The sequence below is a fragment of the Amborella trichopoda genome, chromosome 11 (assembly GCF_054954075.1).
Source record: "Amborella trichopoda isolate Santa Cruz 75 chromosome 11, AtrichopodaSantaCruz75HAP2 v2.0, whole genome shotgun sequence".
NCBI classification, from domain to species: domain Eukaryota; kingdom Viridiplantae; phylum Streptophyta; class Magnoliopsida; order Amborellales; family Amborellaceae; genus Amborella; species Amborella trichopoda.
In genome coordinates, this window is record NC_142346.1 from 31079133 (window position 1) to 31094015 (window position 14883).

At 35.0% G+C, this 14883-nt stretch overlaps 1 pseudogene; it reads right to left on the reverse strand.

Annotated features, from left to right (window-relative positions):
- Window positions 1-6618: 6618 nt before the first annotated feature.
- On the reverse strand, window positions 6619-8525 carry LOC148779845 (uncharacterized; annotated as a pseudogene).
- Window positions 8526-14883: the final 6358 nt, after the last annotated feature.

Genomic DNA, 14883 nt, shown 5'->3' on the forward strand with positions numbered 1-14883 from the left:
GGTCAGACAAACGACTACCGGAGCACACACTGGTACTGCCGGAGAGCCCATTCAGAATGCCGAAGCACAGTCCTCCATTGCCGTAGCGCTGTGGCTACAGAGGCTTCATTACAGGATCGGACTGCCGGAGCACAGTTCTCAGTATGCCAGAGCGCAGCGGATCAAACAAAGCATTGTCGAAGCACACATTGTTACTGCTGGAGAGTGCATTCAAATTGCCAAAGTGCACTTCTCCATTGCCGGAACGGTGTGGCTCTAGACGCTTCATTGCAGGAGCGTGTAGTAGCACTGCCAGAGCGCGTTATCGGTACATGGGGAAGACATCAGTGCCAGAGCGTACATTGTGACTGCCCAAGCGAGTGTCTTTACTTTCGGAGCGCAATTCTCCATTGCCGAAGCATTGTGGCTCCAGAGGCTTCGTTGTCGGAGCGCACTACCGGAGCGTGTAGTTTCACTGCCGGGGCGTGCTATCATAATGCCGGAGTGCTCTGGGTCTGTCAAAGCACTGCCGAAGTGTACATTGGTACTGCCGGAGCGAGTGTCTTTACTGCCAGAGAGAGTGTCTTTATTGTCGGAGCATAGTCCTCTATTGCCGGAGCACGTCGGCTCTAGAGACTACATTGCTGGAGCGGACTACCGGAGTGTGTAGTTGCACTTCTAGAGCACGTAGTTGCACTGCAGAAGCATTTAGTAATGGTGCCCAATCCATCCAAATGACAAATGGTGGAGATTAGATGTTGGAAACCATGAAATATCACAAAGAGAAAAAGGAAAAATTGGTTTTCAGCAAGCTGTGAACATGAACCTTTGTGCACCTTCACCACCTTTGTTCAATCACTCCTGCAACCCCAAGAACCACCGAACCAAAAACCCTAATTTTAAAATCCACCCAAATTTCTCTCTATTCAAGAAATCCCCCATTAAAGCACCACCTCATAAATCTCAAGCTTTGAAAGGGCCTCTTTCAGTAACATATGCTATGGGCCTTGCTTCTTCTATGCAACTATGCACCTCAAAAGGCCTGTACGATCATGGTGTACAATCATGGAATGGCAACTCATGCTCTAATAATCAAAATTCTCTTGACTCCAAGTAGAAATATTTTAAAAAAGCTCCTCTTTTTCTATTGTAAAATGGGTTTCCTATCTTATGCACACAAGTTGTTTGATGAACTAGCTGATAAAGATTCTAGAGTATGTTGTATCCTAATCAATGGACAAGCTCGACATGGAGGCGAGCTCAAAGCGCTTCACCTATTCTCCAACATCTTGGCCTCTAGCATAGAAGCCAATAGCTTCTCTCTAGCGCTTGTGTTTAATGGCTTGTGTAGCTATCAAAGCTTTAAATTATGACCTTCAGATTCATTGGTGTGTGATAAAAATGGCTGCAAATTATGATGCTTGTGTGAATAGTGCATTAATTGTTTTCTATAGGAAATGCGGGTTGATATCAGAATCTCGGAGAATTTTTTATGAGATTTTGGAGAGAGATACAATGTCATGGATTGTGATGATAGCATGTTATGCAGAGAGAACTTATGTGAATGAAGCTTGGGAGCTCATGGTGGAGATGCAATTGCAAGGTGTTGACCCACCTCCCATACAGTTACAACTATGATAAGAGGTGTTGAACCCACCTCCCATGCAATTGCAAGGTGATAACAAGTTTGGAGAGATAGCAGCTCAACTTCTTTTTAAATTGGAGCCAGAGTGATCAGCCTCTTATGCATTGCTGTTGAAGGTCTTTGTTATGTGTAGATGATGGGATGATGCAGTGGCTATGAGGAAGAAAATGAATTGTCAAGGAATCAGGAAAGAAGCAGGGTGTAGCTGGATTGAGATTGAGAGTGAGATCCATGAATTTGTGGCAGGGGATAGGTCACATCCAAGAATAGTAAAGATCAAGTCCCTCTTGAAGGGATTGGATTCAAGCCTTACGAGCTTCATTCAAGAGGAGCACAAGAGCATAAAGGTTGAAAATTTCAAATTAAAATAACTTGGACTGTTGGCACACTTGGAGTAGGAGTGCACTCTAAAGGGAAATCTAAATTATAAGCTAAAATGGTATAAAAGGAATGGGGCATAGATGGTTGTAAGAGATGGTTTGCAAGTTGCTCTGTGGGATGGGATCATTGTTGAATCTTGCTCTCTATATCGATAAGCTTAATAAAAGCTTGTGGGATCCAATAGCAAAATGAAAAGGGGTTACAAGTTTTTGCTGAAAGTATCATGCTTTTCAAGCCCACTCTAGACTACCTATTACATAGTCCATGCCCTTGTATCAATTGCTTACAAGTGTTGCCAGGAAGTTTGAAAGCATGCAAAGTGAGCTACTTTAGACTTCATATGCTAACAAAATAAATACAATGACCACTTCTAAAGTCTTCATTTCTCCTTAAAAGCTTGCAAAGCAAGAAATTAGAACAATGGGATGACGTCTAAGGAAATGCTTGTTTCTCTATCATTCACCTGTGTTCTAAGGAAATGCTATAAGGAAACACAAATTAAAGTCAATACAAATTCTTTACATGTTTATGAGCTTGTCCTGGCCATTTAAAGGCTATGTTTGATTATCACAGTGCGAGAAATCCCAAGTAAACATGAGCCATATTATTGTATAATTTAACATCTTTTCACTAGGTTATCATTTACTTCAACTTGCTTAGAGATTCTAGGTGTTTTGAGATGTTCAAAATTTTGAATTTCAGAGACAACATCAGAGCAATTTTGCGAGATATACCTGAAGATGCAATTGCTCCAGCGCTCAAGCATGTTACCAAGATTTACTACAAATGCTCTGAAATAGAGAGAGAGAGAGAGAGAGAGAGAGAGAGAGAGAGAGAGAGAGAGAGAGAATCATAATTTTGTCACTCAAAAAAAAATGAAACGCCAAATGCCACAATCCTACAACTACATATGACCACGATCACGATGATGCCAAATGTGGCATCATTGTATCAGTTGCCAAGGTGAGTAACCATCTTAATGCAACGTTCAACACATTGGTCATGGCAAAAAGCATTAAGAGTAGTGATCATATTGTCACACGGGGTATTGGTGGAGGTTTGCGAGGCTAGCCTTCGATTTATGGCAAGTCTCCAACTGTTAATTTAGAGAGGAGTGTGTAGTTCAAATTCCTGATTCCTCAAGTTTGGGGAACCTAAAGGTTACAAGTTTGTTACTTTGTTAGTTGTTGGAAACTTGGGAAAGTATTTCTAGCCCAAGAGTAGAATTGGGAACGGTCTTAACCAAGTTTTCCATTTACATCCTTCTATCATGCTCTGACCAGTTACTAGCATTGGGATGTGCTCAGACCAGTTACTAGCATTGGCAAGTTTTTGACCTTGGGCTGATTGGCCCATCCGTCATTTGTTGCATCAGAGATCCAGCTATCATATTTCTTATAACGTAGAGAGGAGATCGATGATCACATCATCTACTATAAGTTTCTAAGAACAATATGAAAGATTCTAGACCATCCTTATGGTCTCTTTATAGTAAAATAGGTGATGCTCAGACGATGCCTCCACTTTCAAAATCTGCAACATGAAGATCAAGCAAATACATCTGAAATTTGAAATTGGGTCTCATACTTAAGTTTCAACTCTAAAGCAATATAATAAGGTCACAATTTATTTCAACTCTCAAGCAATATAATAAGAGCTTTCACTATGAATAGAGAAGAAGACATGCACATTGCTTCATGGGCAAGTACAGTAACTCCAACATCAAACTCGGAGTACAGTAACTCACACATCAAACTCGAAGTACACTATCTAGGCACATTGCTTCATGGGCTTACCCCACAAATGAGATTCATTAAATTAATAGAAATAGGGGTAACAAATGCATAGGTTCACTCGATGAGAACGATGCATGCAAATCAAATCACAGAGGCCAAGGTCTATAAACCATAGAACACAAAAGTTACCTTTTGCATGATATCTTAATCAAGATAATCAACATAAATGAACAAGAAGAGGAAACTTTGAGGAAAAAAATAGCTTAAAGAGGAAAATAAGATCAGAGTAGACAAGATAAAATCGAAAAGAACCCGCATCATTTAACCAAGTTACATTGTCAAAAAAATATACAATCTCCAAAAAAAGAAGAAAAAGGTCACTTTCTCTGCCTCAATGCTTTTATTAGCCAACTAAGAAAATTATTTCCCCTCACATCAGGTTCCTTGTTGGCATTCCCATCTCTTCACGACCGCAAATTCCACCTTGACTCCTCTTGTAACACCGACAGTTGAAAGTGATCAGCTTTTTTCTTTGTTCTTCTCTCATTTTCATGTTGCCTATCACCATCATCATTGCCTTCAACATCCTCTTCTCCATCATCATCCTGTTCTCCATCATCATACTCATCTCCGTCATCATCTTCTTCTCTGTCATCATAGTCAACTTCTCCATCATCATCCTCTTCTTCTCTTTCACTTTCACTTTGTACTTCTCTACCCATAGTTTGCGCTGTCTCCTCGGCACATGTCTCTACAGAAGTGATATTCAATAGAAGATTATGAGCCGCCAGTACATAACGTATGGATTCCTCGGCTGATACTTCATTATTAAGTGCAGCTTGTAGCAACTCTATACAGGTATATCGCGGCAAGTAGAAAATAAAAAAAACAAAGTTGACCATTAGATATCTTTTTTATAATTTTAAGATATATTAAGACGATAAAATAAGAATAAATAGTATACCAGTCTATTATCGTGGGATTGGCCTGCTGAGGGTTGTACATGGGATTGGCCTGCAGAAGTTGGTACATGAGATTGAGATTGCGATTGCGATGAGGGACAAAATGGGGTTTTTCTTCCTTGTGTAAATATGTTGTACCAGGCCATGTACTCTGATGTAGGTACTCCACCAGATTTATCTACGGCTTCCTTAACAACATTAAGTTCTTGTGCTTTCCAATCTGTTATCTACCTACCCAATTCTACAGTCCAATTTGTGGGGTGTAAACTAACCTTCTCTCTCTTATCCCACTTGGGTGGCTTAAGAATACCTTGCAACTTCCAAAATTGTCGCAACATGTGATCTGGCATATAATACTTTGCAATGTTGAAACTGATGAGGTATGATCGACAGATGAAGTACTCTATAATTTCATGCAATGCCTCATATGGTTGCCAGGTCACCTACAAAAATAAGCATGAGATGTTATCAAATAACTGACCACAGATCGATTATCTACTAGATTATAAGCACATAAGCCAATAAGTAACCATATCAAACGCGATGTTATCAAATGGGATGCTTTTGTGGCGTGCTTGTTGCTTCCACATACAAGCCTTAGGCATTTCTGGACCTATGACCAATGTAGGCTTGGTGGCTAAAGCTTGAAGATACTCATAGATCCAACATTGTAGAAGAAGTAAAAAATAAGAAGCCAAAGATAGTGAGAAATTGTAATATTCTGAAATTAAATAATAAAGAGAGTGAGAAATACCTGTAGTAAGGTCGCTGACCTACTAAAATGAATATTTTCCCCAACGGCACCGGCAACTTTAGACAAGGAACGATACAAAAACACAAGCGCCGCAGCACCCTATGCATACTTCCATGCCTCATCAAAACCTTGAAACAATTGAAAGTATATTGCAAGCATCGATCCTTTAGATGAGTCGGCAAATAAAGGAGATATGCTCGTGTGTGTTGTATGAGTTGTAATTTGGTCGGCTTTTTTGGTAGTTGGGCAAATCGACTCCTCAACCATGTATGTGTGAGATGCATCGGGGTGACATCTTTAGGGCAATCTCCCATATACTCCTTGATGAACGCAACATAGTCTTAAGGCTTGACGCCGGTTACAGGCTCACCTCTTACGGGTATCCTTAATATTTGCCACACATCATATAGTGTTGGAGCCATTTCACCAATGCTTAGAAATGCAGTATTCGTATCCTTGCACCATTTCCCTATAAATGCCCTCACCAGATTGCAATCGATATGCGATACCCCAATATCCATCAATTGGCTCAACCCGGTCTTTGAATTAGAGGTATCTGTCATTTATCGATCTTTCATTTTATTAGGGCTTGAGTTGATTCGTCAATACGAAGTACATTTCTCTCTTAAAATGAATAATAACAATAAATTGCAATAGTCATTAACATAATAACTTAATCAATGTAAATCATTAACTAAAACAAATAGACCATCATACCTCTTGCCTTTGACCTAATGAAGAGGATGGCTCCCCAGTGTCTCTTAATTGTTTCGGGTCTTGCATTGCTAATTCTATTTTCATAATTGACATAAAAAAATAACTACAAATAGCAAATCTAATAAAAAAAGAGATATAACAGTTGCAGATCTAATATATATGTGCTAATCTCGCTAAATAAATTAAAGTGGAACAAACACTATAAACAAATCAATAGCATATCCGATAAAAAAGAGAGAGAAAAGTGGCATATCCAATATATGTACTAGTAAAAATATATGTAATGACAAAATTTCTCACAAGTGGGTGCTACAATTTAAAAAGACAGAACAAAGAAGATAACTACAAAAATTGGCAAAAATATATGTAATGACAAAATTTCCCACAAGTGGGTCCTACAATTTAAAAAGACAGAACAAAGAAGATAACAAAAAAAAAATGCCTTCAAGTGGGTGCTTTACAAGTTGCTCTATTGTGACCAGTTCCTTTACACCTACTACAGTGAATAGGTCGTACTGGTACTTTCTGTGACTCGATACGCTTCTTTTTAGGTCGGCCAGGGGGCCGTGTTGAATGAGGTGGAAATACTCTTATTCCATCTGGAGGAAGTTGTCCATGCATACGCCTAGATAGATCGATCAAGGTAATTGGCACGATAGGTTCGAAATATGTTTCACGAAACTTTGCAACTATGAAATAGTTTTCACAATAGTCAATGAGATCCTTATTCATCCATTGAAGGCTTTTACAATCATGTTTGCAGGGCAAGCCCGTTATTTGCCAACCTCGGCATTCATATTCTTGTGCAATTATATCTACCTTATAATTCATGCGATCACCCCTTGCTTCAAATACTGCTCCACTTGATATAGTGACGCTAACAGAAAGGGATTGCTTTATAATCAATTTAAGTTCGTTTTGAGCGTGCGGGGTAAGTGTTGTAGTCCATGTTTCAACTTCCAAGTTGCGGGTGGCAATTAGTTTCATGATTGGTCTTTTAATCAAGTCAACACATTGGAGAATTAGCATGTTTCATGCTTCTAGAATCCAGTTGTTATATGACTCAGCCACATTGGTTGTTACTTGATTATATCGTTTACCCCTGAAGAGTGATGTAGCCCAACGGTTTGGCGATGCTTTCACAAACCACTTGAATGCGTCCTCAGAAATTGACCTAATTTCATTCATCTTCTCAAAATACTCTTGCGGCCTGTATGCTCTACATGCTTCGACAAAATATTTAACAACTGCCTTCTTTTATTAAGTATGTCTTTTGCTTCCTTTTTGAAATTCCCCGCTAAATGACGCTCACAAAAGGCATGATGGGCATTCTCAAAAACATGACAAACAGTATCAACTAAGCCAGGATGTCTATTAGACAAAAAAATAATTTCACGATTTATCCCAATAGCAATCTTTAGAGATTTCATAAACCATACCCAGTTGTGGGTACTTTCGGCATCCACAATAGAGAACGTAACAAGAAATATTTGTTCTTCCCCATCGAGTGAGTTAGCAGCAAGTAAAGTTCCAAGGTATCGTGTCTTCACTGATGTCCCATCGAGAAATATAAGTGGACGACATCCACTTATAAAGCCATGTATTCAGCCATAAAAACTTATGAACATTCAACGAAATCTATCATCTTGTCATACTTGTCCTGTCGCATAACTACCAGGATTTGTCTCCATCACATGATTTATATATGCGGGTAACTGGTTGTATGCCTTCTCTTGCGAACCATGTATATCTTTGATGGCCGTTTCTTTCCCTCACTAAGCCTTGCAATAGGGTATTTGTAGCCCATAATCTCAAGATAAATCATTCATGATTTTTTTAGCCTTATGATGTGCAATGTCACTTAATTTATCCTTGATTAAAGATGTAATAAATTTTTGTGATGTTGTTTGTTGTACATCATTGCTTATCCCAATATTACACGAGTGTTCTCTTTTCCATGTTTTGATGTTAAAAAAATTCGTCATGCATAATTTCGAAGCATATATTTTCCATTTGCATCCATCACCCTTGCATTTTGCCCTTATGCAGTACACCTCATTTTTAACAAGACGATATGTGAAATGGTGTGCTATAGCAAACTTGCTAAGGGCTTTTCGAAAGCCATCTAGAGACTCAAATTGTTGCCTTATATCGGTAAGTGCATCCTCCCATGAACTAAGCAACCTTGGTGCATTACTTTGTTCGGAACCAGAGAGCAACATATTAGATTTAAGAGGGGGTCTGACCTCTTCGAATGCCTTATTATTACGTGAAGTACTTCCACCCCTTTGTTCACTCCCATCAAATACATAAACGAAGAGATTATTCTCTCTTTCATGTGCATTCAACATCCTCTCAATATCATCGTCAATGAATACATTCACAAAAAATCTTCTATTTCTTAGGACAAAATAACCTCAATGATACCAACTGTATATCTAGCGAGAAACGCTCTACTACGTATTTTCGCAGGTCATCTAACCTAGTTCTACTTTTAATCATTAAATTTACATGCATCACCACCAATATAATTTAAAGTCCCATCGACATTTGATTGGACTTTTTCCCTAAAAATACAATAAATCAATCTGCTATCTCTCTCTCTTTTTTTTCCTACACAAGATTTGTAATAATTTACACTCCACAGATAAACAAACACAATTATTATCTGAATACTAAACTAATAACTTTGGGACAAAACTAGTATATCATGAAGAAATAGGAAATTGAGAAAGGTTATAATTTTATGGATCTCCATCCCCAAATAAGTGGCAATGCAAATTGCTCAGATAAATGATTAACATGATAAGGAGCAATTGTGGAAAATAGAAACCAACAAAGAGCAAGTGGGTTATCATTAAATTTGATGTTTTTTACTACCCAATTGCTTCTTTCACCATTTATTCATTGGTAACATCTCAATACAAACACAATACACACAAAGCATGAACATGATTTATCAAACAAAAGAACTTGAATAAAGGATAAATATCCAAAGGTAACGGGTAATAATAAACTAGAAAATATATAAAATTTACAAATAAATGAACAATGCTACCTTGCATTAAATCAATAACATGATGATTTGGATATAACATGTACACTAGAAATAAATGTTTATTTTCAAATGGATGAGGATTTTACGTTCCAACATGGACATGCCTTTGCAGAATTCAGATTTCAAGCCCTCCATTTAAATAAAATAAAATTTGTAGATATATCAATCTGCAACTATAAAATAGCCCAAAAAATGTAAGTAATTTGACCTAAATCATTTTGATGAAGTATGAAATGCTAGAACATATAATAGCAGAAACACCAAACCCATTAAAAAATGCTTAGATTGGTGGACATGAAGATAAGGAGATCAATCAAAATCATACATCAACAAACGAGATAAATAAACAGTGTATCAAGAATTCGTAGCCCAAACCATGCTGCAATTTCAGATGTACAATGCAGTAAAGCATTGAGATAATACCTAATTGTATTGAACAAATCTCAATAAAAAAGGAAAAATTGAACAAAATCATGAAAATATCCACAACGATATGTTAATGTTTAAATAGAAAGGCCGAACTAAGCTACATTCATCATACAAGAAATCATTCTGATTTTTAATTTCTTTTTCGAAGATGTTGAGCTAACACTAATATGGGATTGCACAAATTAATAAGATGCAAAAAAAATAAAATCAAGAGAACGAGGAACAGCCATGTATGTGAAAGAGGCAAAACCCCTAGAGAAAGGGAGAGAGCTAGGGCCTTCTCTGTGTGGTAGAGAGGTTGCCCCAATGTTCCTTCGAAGAGAGAGAGAGAGAGAGAGAGAGAGAGAGAGAGAGGGACAGAGAGATGGAGAGGGAACATGAAAGGTGGGAAATCGGGCCGGAGAGAGATTGAGAGGGACCTCGGGTTGAAGAGAGAGTGAGAGATGGGTCGTGGGTGAGAACGAACTTTGGGTAAAAAGCCTTTTTTTCCTGCGTGAGTAAAAAGATAGGAAAATAAGAGAGAGAGAGAGAGAGAAAGAAACAAGATAAATAGAAAATGGGAATTAGGAGAGAGACGACGTGTGAGAGGAAAGGAGGGTATTTTAGTCTTATTTGATGGTAAGTTTTGGTTGGGGGGTTTTTGAGAGAAAAGGTTATTTGGAAGAAAAAAGTGTGAGAAAAAATTAAAGTGGGGGTAATTTGCATAGATAGTTCATTTGAAGGGGTTTTTTGTAATTTTCCCTTTTTTCTTTTTCTTTTTTTTATATGTATAGAATGATAATATTATTTTTTGAATGGGGTTGGCATGTTTCCATCCGTATATTGTAGAAATACGGACTTGGCAATAAATATATTTTTAGAGAAAATGTACATGATAAGACTATTTATTTTTTATACAAGAATGTCACAATTATTGTCAACAATTGGATGTGAAATGGATGGTGGTAATGTGTCACTAATCAAAGTCTAAAATAATTTTTCTTGAAAGCTGTGATACATTTTAATATGCTAGATTTCACATCCAATGGCTAAGAAAAGTTGTAACCTTCTTGTATTAAAATTAAATGGTCTCATAGTATAAAATTTTTGTACAAAACAATAAATGGTCTTATAGTATATAATTTTTACCAGGAAAGTTGTGACCTTCTTGTACAAGAAAAGTTTGATCATAATTTTTAGAGAATATATATTTTTTAACATGGAGATAAAAAAAAATGAATGAAAAATAAAAATATTAATTATATTCAAAAAGGAGAAAATATCTTCTTATCCCCTATTTTTTACTTCTATATCTTATGAGACCCAAATATTGAAAATAATACTTTTAAGCAAAAGTTCTACATCTTTTCTATCTTACAACCCCTAGACCCCTTTGACCATGAATTTTTTACCCCAAGAATTTTTATTTTTTTTCTGTTAACGTTTTCTCTCACAACTCCATCTCTCTCTAAAACCCAAAGTTGCAGAGAAGTTTCCCTCTCTGTATCATCTCTCTCTCCTCTCTCTCTCTAAAAATTCCCCTCTATTCTTCAAACAAAGTTATGCCAAACTGATACGGCCAGTCTCATACTGTGATATGTCTTTACAAGGAGAGTCGACGTAGAGAGGGGAGATAATTTTTAAAGAGAAAGGAGAGAGAGATTGGGTTTTAGAGAGATATGGAGTTGAGAGAGAGATGATGATTTGAGAGAGGGTGTCTTTTTAGTGTTTCTTTGGGTGCTACATTCATGGTCAAAGGGGTCCAGTGGGTTGTACGATAGAAAAGATTGTGACCTTTTGCTTACAAGTAATATTTTCAATCCTTGGGTTTCATGAGATATAGAAGTCAAAAATAATGGATAAAGAGATATTTTCCCTTAAAAAAACATTTTGACTGTTGGTTACAATTGATGGACCACCTATTTGCATCCATCTTGAAGATGGATGCTTTATACCACTCGTCCGCATATTGTAGAAATGCGATCTAGTCCGCATAAAACAATTGTTCTTATTTTTTATAAAAAGATGTCACAATCATTATGATCACAAAGTCTAAAATTAAATTTCTCGAATATCGTGATACACTTCAATCTATTAAATTTCACATCCTATTGTTAAAAATAATTGTGACCTCCTTGTACTGAAAGTAAATGACCTCTATCACACCCCAAGTTTTATAGCACTAAAATTCAAGATATGAGACAGTTTATTCTTAAGGAACAAAACAAATTCTAAAAATTTTACTCTATATATTGGTCAAAACAAATTTTCCCTTCACAAGTTTTTAGACTTGTACAAAGTCTAATTCACAACTTATAATAACATGAGGATTTATATATATACAACTTTGATAGAGCAAAAGTTACAAATACGAATTTATCCATGACTACAAACTTCTTCTAAACTACTCTTGTTGCACAAACGAATAATATGGCTACGATTACTCTGAAAAATTTCACAATAGCTTGATGAGTTTGGCTACTCAGTAAGTGACCATTATTATCCTTACAAATCATGGTTAAAAAGTGTAAATATTTTCTAAAAGAATGTATATTAAGCAAAATTTCTACGTATTGATTTTATGCATTCTAATACATGCTATTAGACCGATCCATTTCTAATCTTACACATCCTATATTCCTTATTAGACGAAGAAAATAAGCATGATACATAAACCATATGCACACGATTTATATCAAGATCAACATTAAGTATCGGATATAATCAAATAAGAATTCACAACAACAAAAGTCTTAACCTTGGGTACAAGGTTAGAACTTCTACCATCCCGCTAGGAGAAGCACCACCAATGGATAAATCTGTTGCGTAGTGCCTGGGGTTTTTGATAGACACTGGCCTTGCAAGACACAGCTCTCTCATTTGCCCTTCAGGTGAGAGAGCATTACACTACCAAAAGGGTCTCACTGAATAGTGCCTCATATATGGGGGTGTGACCTTCCAAACACACACACTCCTAACTCTGATCTTATCGTAGAGAGTTAGAGAAAAATGACAGCTGCCAGCACAAATATCTCATCAGATCAAAACATATGTATGTTTCCATGTGCCCATATCTTATCGAAAGCATGTTACCATGCACATATATCATATCAGAAGTATGTTACCATGTACACAAATGTTATCAGAAGCATTTATCATACTCACATATCTTATATGTAATTACAATAAATATCAACATGCTTATGCTATACATTTAGTCACAAGAGACATCACTATGTCATATTATCAAACGACATTATTATGTCAATTGCAGGTTATATATCAATGCAGTAGATATCATGAAACAATAGTATCATATTTTAAAAATATCATTGAAATTATTAACATGAGTTCACATGAGGCAATGTATAGCAATCACTTGCATATAACCCCACACGACACTTGTACATAACACTTGTGCCTAACATTTGCACATAACACTTCCACATAGCACTTGTACATCGTACTTGCACATAACACTTGCACATACACATAACACTTGTAGTATCTTCAAAGAATCATGTTACAGAAACACGTAAAACTTAGAGCACAGAATCACAAATTTTTTAACAATTGTTTTATAGGAAAAGCAAGGCCACTTCCACATAACACTTACAATGTCTAAAATTTATGCTGAAAATATTAAAATTAAATACAAAAATATCTGTGAATATTACAGAAATAACAACTTTTCCAATAATGATTTTACATGAAAAATGAAGTCACTTACTTATTTGTCACTCTGAGATGGATATATTATTACCATTACCAGAGTAGAACTGGAATCAAGGCTGTTTAGCTGAAGGTATAAGAAGAAAAGCAAAAGAGTTTCTATAGGAAAATGAGCATAAAAATAGGTTCATATAAGATAGTAAAAAATACTATAGAATTATTTTTATGAGAACGTTTTGAGAACATTATCATGATGAGAGCATACTATAACATGTGAGGATAACATAGTATAACATGTAATATAAAAATTAAATAAAAATTATAATGAATATTATAACACTAAACAGTGCAACTAATATGCATACAAACAATGTATAAATGAAAATTTGATAATAAATTAAATAATATAATAATGTAATAATAACACATATAGTAATACGTATGTAAAAACCATTCATAACATTATAATAAACTTAACAAATTAGCTAATTGAACTCCATAATACAAAATTAAGTGTAGCATATATAACTGAATAAGTCATGTGTAATAAATTAAAATTGATCCACTTAATATTATAATGCTAACTTTGTTACTTATTATTGTGAGAACATTATTAAAATAATAATATTATTATAAGAAAGTAATGAGGATATTATGAGTGAAAGAAAAAACTATTTTTTTATAAGAATATCATTATTATGAGAGTATTATTAAAATTACAATATCATTATGAGATAATACTTCATGAGAATATTATTAAAATAATATTATTATTATGAGAAAATAATGAATATATTATGAGGGAGAGAGAGAAAGAAATAAAATGTATAATTAAAATAAGAGAGATAGATACTTATGTAGAGAGCAATGGAACTTGATGAGCTTAATCTTTTGCTCATTCGGGGAAGGAATGTTTTTTTAAGTGAGGGAGGACACTCCCCATCTTGACACATGTCAAAACATGTGTCCTCCTTTCTTATTTTTTATTTTTTGTTAATTATTTCATGATGCCACATCACCTCTTCTTATTCTCTCATATTGCCACCTCACCTTATATTATTACTTCATGATGCCATATTATATCTTCATATTTTAATTAAATATTTTTCTTAAAAATCAATGGAAAAGAAGAGTGTAGAAAAAGCGTGGTCCCATGGTGTATTAACAATATAATGAACCATTAGTCAAAATTATTTATTTATGTAAGTATTTTGTTTCAATTTTATATTATTATTATTACTATTACTATTATGATTATTATTATGATTATTATTATTACTATTATTATTATTATTATTATTATTATTATTATTATTATTATTATTATTATTATTATTATTATTATTATTATTAGTATTATTATTATTATTATTATTATTATTATTATTATTATTATTATTACTACTACTATTACTATTGCTATTGCTATTGCTATTGCTATTGCTATTATTATTATTATTATTATTATTATTATTATTATTATTATTATTATTATTCAGTTTCAAAAAAATTAAGGTCATCACATTCTCACCCCTTATAGAAATTTAGTGCTCTAAATTTTTCATACCTGA